General features: G+C 45.4%; 1 protein-coding gene across 3 annotated transcripts in view; it reads left to right on the top strand.

Moving 5' to 3' along the window:
- The first annotated feature begins 607 nt into the window (after positions 1-607).
- The window catches only part of LOC8036269 (2-acylglycerol O-acyltransferase 1), a 50,139-nt gene continuing 39,152 nt past the window's right edge, over positions 608-11,594 (top strand). For 2 of the 3 annotated variants that reach the window (XM_042293855.1, XM_042293854.1), the window contains exon 1: positions 608-865. The gene's annotated coding sequence lies outside the window, so the exon portion shown is untranslated. The remainder of the gene's footprint in view (positions 866-11,594) is intronic. The other variant, XM_029973087.4, reaches the window with a different exon arrangement.

Below are 11,594 nucleotides of genomic sequence, written 5' to 3'. Positions count from 1 at the left end.
CTAAGCAATTATTAAAAAAAAATACATTGCTACATTACCTACTACTGCAACAAAAATGTAACGTGACAATCACAACAATACTTGAAAAATAAATGATTTACTTATCAAGTGAGTATAGAAGCTTTATTAAATGCAAACAAAAAAGTGTGTATATAGGGTATCCAACATCGATCTTAGTGGTGCGTCTTCTGCTCGCTGCGCCCATCGAAAGATGGCGCCACAAGATACAAGCACCGCTAACTCGATCGTCTGCGAGCACGATTCACCGTTGACCTTAACAATTTTATTGCTCAATTATTTTTTTTTTCAAAAAGGAGGCTACGTTGTAAGCTTTTACCGCGTTAAATGCACCAGTCAAGCGGACATTCGGGAAAAGTTTGAGCTCATTTATGTGCAGGCGCCGATTTTTCCTTCTCGTTTCACAGAGCTAAGAACCACTCCAGACACCCTTTATTTGATAAACGACTTTGAACAGCGAGGAGCTACCCACATCTTCGCTTGTTTCTTGGCGAGACGTAAATATCTTTTAAGAGTAGAGTTATGCGAGGAGATGCTTCCGGCATCTGCGCGAGGAATGAAGAGATACAACGTTGATAACGCAAACAGAGGTTCGGCCTGCCAGCCAGCCGCTCTACCAGTGAAAAGGGCACGGCCAGTGGCAAACACGCCCATTCCACAACCGGCGCATTGATAACGCCAAGCGGTATCTCCAGACGAAGAAACACGGCCGCAGCAGATCCGTCTCCGTCGTGCTCGTCGTCTTGTAACAGAGGAAAATTCTTCGTCTAAAGAATCGATATTCGTTTCCACATTGGAAAGGCGACGCGCAGGATTCGAGAAGTAAAGGGAGCGTTTCAAGGTCGAGGTAAGCCCGCTTTCTTTTTGGAAGTTTAAAAGTCGCATTGGCACTGCTCATTGTTTTCGGTGTAAACCAGATATTTCTCGTTATTTACACCCCGAGCACGTTCCTTGAATATCGGGTTAAACATGGTTTTCCTCGAATTTGGGAATTGAATTTCACCATTTCCTAATTAGTCTTCTCCGGAAATAACTTCTATGAAACAGAGAGTTGGTAGCAACCAGTCTTGTAGACGTTGCTCGTAAAAAAGTAATCAGTCACAGTTACGAATACCCTTGCTTAAGAGGTATTCAATTACACTACTCGATTACTTGAGATGAAAAGTAGTATGCCGTTGATGGAAAAAGTGACAGTTACTTTGCGATTTCTTTAAATTTGCAAAACGTCGGAGTTTTCTGCCAGTTTGAAAACGGGCCTTTCGGACTGCCCTTTATTGGATTAGGATCGCCGAATCAGAAACAACTTCTTAATCCACCAATTTCGCTAAACCATAGATGGCGTTAGCGTGTTGTCCCGTCTGGAGTCCCTAGAATTTTGTCGTACCCGATTACAAAACAGCCGATCGCAGCCAAACGCGAGAGTGTATAATAAACCATTCTGAAATCGCGTGGGACGGGATAAACAAACTGGCACGCTGGCGCCATCCATCCGGCAGCGCTGGAACTGCTTATAACTGGACATGACCTCCGAGAACCCGAAACGCGCGCGCGTGTGCTCGGAGGCCATGAACTAGACTCAAGGTTTTCCGTATATGCGCGATAAGATTTGTGGACCGCCTATGCAAAATGGTAGTGTATACTTAAACCCCTTTTGAAATATTGCCCCTGTTGTCAGTTCTCTCTGCACGATGGTGGACTAAAACCGCTAAGTCACGGAACACTTCTGCGTTTGGTTAAATTAAAAGGCTAAAACTCTCCCACACCCACACACAAAAAAAAATGTTTAGCGCAGCGACGCTGCACTTCCGACGCTGTGCGATTGACTCGACGGCTCTTGTTGTTCGCCCTGCTCTGACGTTCGCTATCTTGTGGAATTACTTGCACGTTCCCCGATGTCAGTTCCGCCATTGTGTCTGCCCTTCTAATAATGGGCACGTTACTTTCGAAAGAGGTTGTGTAACATTGCCACGATTATTTCAAACCCTTGGTGAAACAATAGGTTAAGACGGCATGTTGGGCTATAGATAGAATTAGTAGAGCGTGTTGGTTAATTATCTTGGTATGCCTACGCAAAAGGAGACAAAAGGAGACACACAAAACCACATCAGGCACGGACAGCGCTGACACGGACGCTGTCCGCGTCTGACGTGTTTTTGTGTGTCCCCTTTGTCTCCTTTTGCGTCCGCATACTAAGACGTCGGGCTAGTTGGTTGTACATTATGGAACTAAAACACAAACGAAAGATAAAAGAAAATAGAGCAAACAAGAGCAAACCGGACGCGGCGTACTTTTAACTTACTTTTTTTTTTAAATGCACCAGTGAATAAAAAAAAAAAGCAAATGCGCTAAAAACTGCAAAGATAAAAAGGATACGCCATGTGCATACCAAAACCCTTTATCAGAGATCGATAGTGAAGGTGCGTTGACAAAGATATCCTTGCCATGCAATTTGATAAGAAAGGCTTTATGAATTTCGCGCGCCACTTTTATTTTGAATTTGCTCACCACTTTAGTTTCTTCAAAATCTGGATTGCGTTCACAGTGGTCACAGTTTGCTGACAAGTTACCAAACGGAGACTGTCTTGTAGTGGCAGAGTCCTGCACATCCGCGAAACTGAGTTGCGTGGTGCTTTGTGCATATTCCCTTTGTTGCTGCCGACTCTTCCGAGCTTCCGTTGACCCTCTTACACAGGAATTGGTTCGTTCATTCGGCGCAGAAAAGACAAGCGGTATATGGAACCGATTAGCCAATTTTTCCAGGTTGTGTGATAATCTGTGTATGTAAGGTAGGATCACAGGCGTGCCCTTCTTCATGGGTGCACATATAACTGCTCATCACGGTTTGTCATTTTTTTTTGTCAGCGTTTCTGACATCTCACAGAGAACTTGGGGACAGATGCCTGCGACCTCTAGTCTGTTGAGTTGTTCATAAAAGTTGCTGCTCATCCCATGATGGCATGATTTTTTTTTTTTTCAACCAGACGGCACTGCAGGTAGAGGCAATTCCCCTCTTCCCCTTTTTAGGGGCTTGGAGTGAGCGGGGCCAAACGGTAACATTCCTTTCTTGGACCGTGATTTTTACGCCCAGCAGACATGGACGTTTCAAAAACGAAGCCCCAGATTCTGAAACTGGAATGTACAGAGCTTTCCGTTTTATGTGTAAAGTTCAATTTAAACGCACAGCTCGTTAAAAGCTTAAAAGGCAACTCCGGTCAATATGTTTGAATTTGGGGTTACGATTATTTTCAGCTAAGGCAGTGTCCCTGAATTAGAAGGTATAATTTTTTTTTTCTCGATAGTGTTGTAGTTTTCTAAATATCACGGCTCGAAGTTTGGTTTCGGGCGTCTACGGCAAAACCGAAATTGTCCCCTAGAGGCATTTCAACACTGATCATCATCCGTACGGCCACGACGTGGCGTCACAAGGATGCTGCGGTACGCAGTTCAGCCAATCAACCGCCGCTCCACCAAGACGTGACCTTACAAGGGTGCTGCGCCAGCGTTCCCTGACTAAAAGCTAATCCGCTTGCCGCCCGCTAAAGAGCAGCTGGTCACATCTTTAAAGTCGCTTTTAGTGGAGTACGCGGCTTCACTTCGACGTAATATTTCGGTTGTGATCATATTTCGTGTCACTAAAGCGATACCATTCATTTAGTTTGGTTTCAAATTCGACCGGAGAATCAGTCCAGACATCACTTCGTCAGTGAACTGCACATAATTAGACACCAACACACACACACAAAAAAATGTTATTGTGTCTAAAAACTGTTACGCATAAAACTGGTGCTACTCTGGAGCTTATGGAGATCCCACGCTTTTGAACACACAGTCCTCCCTCGAAAGAGACCGCAGTGGGGCAGAGGTAACAATTCAACAGCTCCAATGAACCTTCTACCGTGAGGCCACAAGAATGCCGGAATGTAATTTCATTTTCTTCAACGCGAAGTTTAAGATATGCCAGTATGCCAGCAGTTGTTCGTAGTACAGAATTGAGTATAATGAATTCTCTACATCAATAGAGAACCCGTTTGCTCATTGCATATGGCTCCTCCCCAGCGACGTAGACTTTCCATTTTCCCGTGGGGGTGGGGGGGGGGGGGGGGGGCAAGCTGAGTTCTCCCTGGGGGGAGGGGGGCAAGCTGAGTTCTCCCGGGGGGGAGGGGGGAGGGGGGGGGGTGGTGCGCGTTCACCTCTCGCCAGATTTGGAGATTGAAGCTAACGAAAGCACGCTGGGATTCAATTTCCCATGTATTTTGTCAATAAAGGCAATGTGGGCGTTATTTTGTTTACATGCCGCTACTAGAAGCTCGTTACATGGCACATAAGCAGCGTTTCGGAAAGGATCACGGCCCGGGCTCGGGAGGGGGGGGGGGGGGGGGGGAGGGCTCTGTCCCGCCAGATTTCACCAGGGGGGGCACGAACCCCGATGCCCCCCTGTAGTTTACGCCTATGCTCCTCCCTGTAAAAAATGTAATATTTTTTTGGAATTTCAAACTATGAAAGGGTCCATCAGCTTCAAAGTCTAAAGGTTTTTGCTATGGAAAGCGCCCACTTTCAGCTGCCATGAGTCTGATTTGGTTGCTATATCCTCGAACGGGCATTCATTCTTGTGTGTTTTAGCTGTGAAGAAGATTTCTAAATTGAGTTTTGTTTACCCAGCACTTTTTTCTCATAACCTTGATAATTTTAATATTTGCAGAAAGCCTTAGGGTACGATTTGACTTTAGTCGGCAGAACTCTCTTTACAAGTTTAAAGTGTTTTTCCATGGCCCCTCTGGACTTCTTTTTGAACCACGTTTCCCCCAACGACGACAAATTGGACGTCAACCTTACTACCGTCTGGATGCGCGAGGCAAGATTTTAGTCCTACGTCGTTTGTCACGGCTTGACTACATCCGAGGTGCTGGACCTGTTTTGGTGGTGGTGTTTTGCCTTCAGCTAGCCACGGGACAAAAATTTACAAGATGCTTCGGTTCGTTCGATTAAGCAAGTTGTCAGACATCGGGGACGTCCTGCAGATGCTCTTCCCACGGTCTGTCGCGTCTGAACGGAAAGTTGGCAGGAAATAGGGTGAGCACCTGAGACTCGCCACTCAGGTCACATGCTTCATGTGAGAAACACTTCGAGCTTCGCTGCTAAAGAATGCAAGAGGGAACCTTTCTTTGAAAGGTGTCAGATTTCTCGAAAAAGCGCATACAACATCGGAAGCCTTTAGCATCTTGCAAAGGGGACCCGACTTCAGCATTGCGCTTAAGATCAAACCTGTGGAAAAGCTGTGCCTTGTCAGAAAACGGCGGAACAGCAAGAGAAAGAAAAGTGCACCTCAGAACGGGTTGACTATTTTGCGCACTCTGGGAGCAGATCAGAGAGAAAAAAAAAAAATACGAACCGTGTTGTATCTCACATCAAAGACAATTGCCTTCAACGTTTGACAGCTGAGAAGGCTGTCAAAGGTTTTGTCGTTGTACGGGAGACATTGTTGAAATAGAACCCCAGGAAGGCCATGAAAAAAAACTTTGAACTTGTAAACAGTGTTTCGCTGTTTAAGGTAAAATCGCAGATTAAGACTTTATGCAAGAAATTAGACTACGGGGCTAGCGAAGAAAGTGCTAGCGGTAAAACGTTACGTTTACAAGTCTTCTTTACAGCTAAAACACTCAAGGATGAATGCCCTCCATGACTCACGTAACTGAAATACATTTATGGCTGCAGAAGGTGCGCGGTTTCCTCTTCAAGCACCTTTCGGCTTTCGAGCTTTTTCTAGTTAAACATTCCGAGGAAATAATAACTTTCTTACATGAAGGAGCGACGCAAGGAGCAAGCGAATATTTAAGTAATATAGGGATTTATTCTTCTCAATTCCGCACAAACAACTGGTGGTGTCTGTTAAACTTTGCATTCAAGAGAATGGCGCAATTCTTTTTCGGAATTCATGCTGCCTCAAGATAGAGGTTTTGTCTTTTAAGCTAGCTATTAACCTATTACGTCGACTCTACGGTGTGTTTTTTTAGAAAGAACTCCATTTGCAAAAGCGTGTGATCTGCGTAGGCTCGGCATCAGCCTCAGTTTTACGCGATATTTTTCTCGCCGTCTATGACAAGGCGATTTCAGAAAAAAAAAAAGAACAGAGGAAGAAAATGCAACAGTTTTCATATACATTAATGATCTTTTGGTGTTGGCGTCTATTGACGTAGAGTTGAGTGACGAAGTGATTTCTGGGCTAATGAAGCTTTTCACGAGCTGTGTATTTAGATACAGCTTTACTCATGAAACAGCAACCTCTGACCGATTGCAGTCTTTGTATCTTAAGCTTTATTTTGGAAACGGCCATGTGTGCTGGGCGGTCGAGTCGCGGTTCAAGAGTGGGCTGCTAACGCTTGACCCCGCTCACTCCAAGCTGGTATAGAGGTGAATTGCCTCCACTTGCATTGCTGGCCCGGTTAAAAGTTCGTGCTATCATCGGATGAGCAGAAGCTTTTTATTCACAGATGAGCAAACTAATGGTAGCAGGCTTCTTTCTACAAGTTGTCTGTTACGTGTAGGAAATCCTCGCGAAGAAAGATAAAAACGAAAAGCCGTGACGAGCAGCCAGACGATGCACCCTAGAGGAAGGGCAGGGCACAACATCAAGAAAGAGGCTAATCGGTTCCATATACCGGTTATCCTTTCTGCGCTGAACAAACTAGCCAACCTTTGTAAAAATAATTGAAAGCTCAGAGGAGTCGGCAGAGACAGAGGGAGTATGCACAAAGTGCCACGCAACTCAGATTCTCGAATGTGCCAACGGTATGACATTCCTCTTTTCCGTGGGAAGAAGCATACATGAGCCAAACGGAGAGGTGCATCAATGAGAGATTAGGAGAGAACTCTGCCGCTACTAGACAGGTCCCATCTGGTCACTTGACAGTACACAGTACATTCGGATCGCTGCAAATGCAAAGAAAAAAAAAATGGCGCCAAATTTATGACGTTTTTTTTTTCTTTCTTTTATTAAATCGTATGCTAACCATGTCTGTGCCATCGCCTTTTCGCTAGCTCTCTCTCATAAGAAGTTCGCGTATATCCGCCGTGAGCAATTCATGCGTTAGAGGGAGTAGCCTTTTTATCTTCACTGTTTTTAGCGCATATGTTCTATGCATTTTTTTTCACTTGTGTGTTTCCAAATAAAAATTAAGTTGAAAGTACATCATGGCCTTGTATCTATCTTCTGTTCCTGTCTTTAGGCATTTTACTTTTGGAGTGAAACAATGGTACGTTAAAAAAAAGTTAAAAGTTGTATACGTGGGTTATGACTGTTACAGGGATACCTGTTGGATGACGCTAGTTCGACAGCACGTTTGTGCCATCGTAAGCCGTTCGGCGAGCAAGTATGCTAAAATACGTCCTTGGGCAACACCACTCAGACAGAAGGCCTCCGCACGCGTCATCACAGTCAGATCGATCGACGCCTGAGATTCAACACGAGTGCTGCGTCGGTGTTCGGCTGGGGCTCGTGTCCAATCAACGCGTCGAAGGTCGGACTCGGGCCCAAGAGCCGAGTTAGCTCGATCCGACTCTGATGACATTTCATAGAGGGAGAGGAGACCATGCGGAGGCCTCCTGTCTAGGTGGTGTTACCTTGGCGCATCGAGTCGCATAGAGGGGCTCGCCAACCAAAGGACGATACAGAGAACGGGTAGAGAATGCGCGATGACGAAGCAGCCAAGCTCGCGCCGTCATTGGTTGAGGTGGGGGAAAACAAACGCACACAGTGCGCAAGGAACAGACACACTTCCATGCCGTATTACGAGGGAACGCAAGGCTCTCGATCATTTCTCCAACTCGAACTAGTGAGCCAGCCCTACATTTGATTCCCGCTGGCGGCCCTATGCTAATGTTCTCAAATAAACGTAATATATACACAACTTAGAATGTTCAGGCAGCAACGAGCAGCCCGCAACCAGCCGGTGTCACTCACTGAAGCGCTGGAATCGACGTTACTAAGACACTGTTGGGAAACTCACCCTCGAAACCCGGACCGCTAGCGTCCACCGAGATCGAACTACGTACGATTACAGCGCCGCCCTTTAGCGGCGAGTCCAAACATGAAAGTTGCTTTATATAGCTACTGCAAAATGGTGCTGCGAGATGGCGCCACGGGCACTCGTGCGACTCGGACTGAACCGGTAAGTGCATCCGTGCAATTCCCGGGGTGGCCGCCGCATGAGAAATGGCGGAGTTGCGATCGCGTCCAGTTCGATTCTGGAGTACGGATCGGAGCCACTTTTTCAAGGCAGGCTCCTATGGCAGTTTCCCAACTGAGTGGTTCTAGTAACGTTGGCTGGTATGAACCGAAAAATGTATGAAAATCGTAACTCGGAGGAAAATGTCTTCGTAAAATAATACCGTAAAAATAATCCCAACTGACAAAAAAAAAAAAAGTAGTGCGTGGAGTTTTATTAAACAGCAACCTAAAATGTTTGAATAAAACTGCATTTGTGATGGACTACTAACGTGCAGTAAATTCGTTGTAAAAAATAGCGTGGTATGATTTTTTTTTTGCATTGAAACTTGCGTACATAATTCGCTTTTCACGGTAACGTTCGTGCAAAGAATAATTTTTTCGGAAACTTTTTTTTTCCCAAGGCGTCGGCGACCGATTCTCCCCAAATTAAACTTATTAAGGCTGCGGTCTTACGGCAGCCATCTTGAACAAGGCGTTAGTTCAACCAATAGATGGCGACACGCACCCGTGGGGTGGCCGAAACATTGGTTCACAGTGGGATGGCTCGAGCACCATCACGTTCCCCTCGTGGCCTTGCTCGCGCCGCTGCCAGCTGTGCTCGGCTAGCTCAAGTAGCGTGGCCCAGCAAACGGATGTATGCCAGAATGTCAGGCTGGGTATAAATTGTTCTCTGATATAGGGACATACGGTTCGGCGGTTGTAACGGGCTTTCGCAATAAATCTTACCAAAAAGGAATAAAATGTTGATTGACGTGTCAATATTCTATCAATGAAAATTTCCTCTGCAGGAATGCACGCTCAGTAGACTCAACCAGTGGAAGCCGACGTCAAGTAAACTGCTTCGCGATTTACGGTACTTACCTCACCATTTTAATGACGACTAAAATAACGTCACGAAATATTGTGTTTCACGGGGTCCGGAAGAAGTTGTAAAGGTTGTTACATTATAGTTCCCGTAAAACAAACGCCGTTGCAATATTTTCGGAAGTACCGACACACATAATGTTGTAAGTACAGCTTAGGAAAACCATCAGAAGAAATAGGAAGACGTTTATTTGCAATGAAGACGCTATGAATGAACGGCGTTTAGCGACAGCAAGTTATGAGCGTTCGGGAATTTATAAGTTGACGTGATTTCTAACTATGGACATGCGAACAATGAAGACCAGTTTTGTCGGGAGATGGTGTTGCGGTGATGACCTGATATCGGATGACTCATGACGAACAAGCAAGTTTCTTCTCAGCGAATGGTAAGTGTCCAGTGTCAAGCACAACACGTGGCTACCAACGTTGTCGACGTTTCGAACACCTGCCGCTTTCGACAAAAGTCCTGGCACCTGGGCTAACTTTGTGGAAAGACTCGAAGTCTTCCTTGAATCCAACGCCATCATGAACAGTAACTGAAAACGATCCACTATTCAGTCGGTGGGTGGCGAAACGTATCCATCTACGGAGTCATGGGCGATGCGTGCTCTAAGTGGCTGGAAGTTTACATGATGCCTCCCACGACGTTCAAACACGTCATTGACGTTCTACGGTCTCTTTTACCTACTTTTGCCCTACCGAAAATACTTTTCTCTGATAACGCGCAAAATTTTGCTTCAAATAAAATAAAGAAGTTTTTGAAGAAACAAAACCGGCATGAGGCATCACATTAGTGCACCATACCATCTTGCAACTAACGGGCAAGCAGAGCAGATGATGTGCGAAACGAAAAAAAGCCCTTTTGAAGCTTACGGAAGAAGCAGTTCAGTGAAGAATCGCCAGGTTCTTGTTCCGGCAGCACGCGACGGTCTCATCTTATACGAAAAAACACCCGCCGAAGCAATATTCGGCGGGCGAAGAGCCACACCCCTCGATCTCATATTACTGTAGCCTACGAACAAAGATCGAGAGATTCCCAGATAGAGAGTAATGGCAGTTTAATCGGTCGGAAAACTCGTCTACGTGAGAAATTTCAGCTAAAGTGGGGCCTTCCATGTAAAACTTGAGTAGAAAAGGCTCTATGTTGGTTGACCAGGAGGTGTCATCTCTCTGAATACGTTGGATATCAATGACCTTCAGTGTAAATATAACTAAATCACAAAACTCTCTTTGTGTATTGTTTAACTGCCCTTGTATTTGATAGTAGAAGCTATAGTGGTGATATGAACCTTTCACACCAGGCTCCTTCTTCTTATTTCTCGCCTCATACTCCTTTGCGGTTTAAGTATGCTTCAAGAATCTTTTGGAACTGGGACACTTTACGTCAATGAGGCCATTTGTTCCAAGTAGTCAATCAGGGAATGGTGCTAGAAATCCGTCCCTCATATTAACGAGTAAGCCGCACTTCCGCACATTGCAGTTTTTCTGTTCAACGTACAGTTGTAAAGCAGCATCCTCATCGATTCTACCTTATACTGTTGCGGGTGACGAAAGTCTTTGGGTACACGATACTTGAAACAAGTCTGGCACTACGTTGTGGTTCGATACCCACTAATGTCGTCGTCCTTATGGAGCCTCATCAATTAATAATTACCTCGTCACCTCATATTGCTCTTCGTCAACAGTAATTACAAAAGGCTACCGCCATATTACAATCCAAGAATTGAAAAATTTAGTCGTTCAGTCGTTCAACAAGTTTATTATTATTGTTATTACGTTACATTACCTCGAGACGATCGACGTCCATCGTCGATCTTCAAATACTTATACCTGTATATAAATTAGACGCATAAGAAGGGGGGGGGGGGGGGATGTCGGTAGCCGAGTGCATGGTCTAGCGCACACCAGCTCGGAGCACATGGAGCGAAAGCTCGCGCTGCAGAACCCACCCCGCCCCGGCCCGTTTCGATCTGGAGGAGCATCGTACCGGCATGCGGTCGTGTATCACTACTGCGTGGTGCACGTTAAAGACCCCAGGTTTGCGGCTGTACCGCACTGGCTAAATTGTTCATCTACAGCTGAGACACCAGACGCCCACTAAGGCAGACTAACTTCCGGCTGTATAAACATACACACAACAATTTGCAATTAGACGCATAATAACAAAGAACACAGCGTGCCGCATCTTTTCTTTTGGTGCTTTTCTTTTTTTTTAAACCAGCGCAAGCTCGTGCGTTCTTTCTTTTGAGACGGTTAGAACGGTCGCACATAAAACACGCGTTTCTCCTACCCGCCCGCTTCCTCCTCTCATTATGTGCACTTTGTTATAACTAAATAAGCTATAATGATGGTGTATTATTCATATTTACTTTCAGTTTCAGTCAGGGAAAAGGAGTTTCGCGGGAACTAGCGCCAATAAATGAGCTGCGCTTAGAGTATCGGCACTCTCTTCCCCGACAGTGTTGTGAACGCCGCCATTTTGTTGCTT

This window comes from Ixodes scapularis, unplaced genomic scaffold (genome assembly GCF_016920785.2).
Source record: "Ixodes scapularis isolate PalLabHiFi unplaced genomic scaffold, ASM1692078v2 PGA_scaffold5__190_contigs__length_132052651, whole genome shotgun sequence".
NCBI classification, from domain to species: domain Eukaryota; kingdom Metazoa; phylum Arthropoda; class Arachnida; order Ixodida; family Ixodidae; genus Ixodes; species Ixodes scapularis.
The sequence above is the reverse complement of the archived record's forward strand: the minus strand, read 5'-3'. Positions and strand labels throughout refer to the sequence as shown.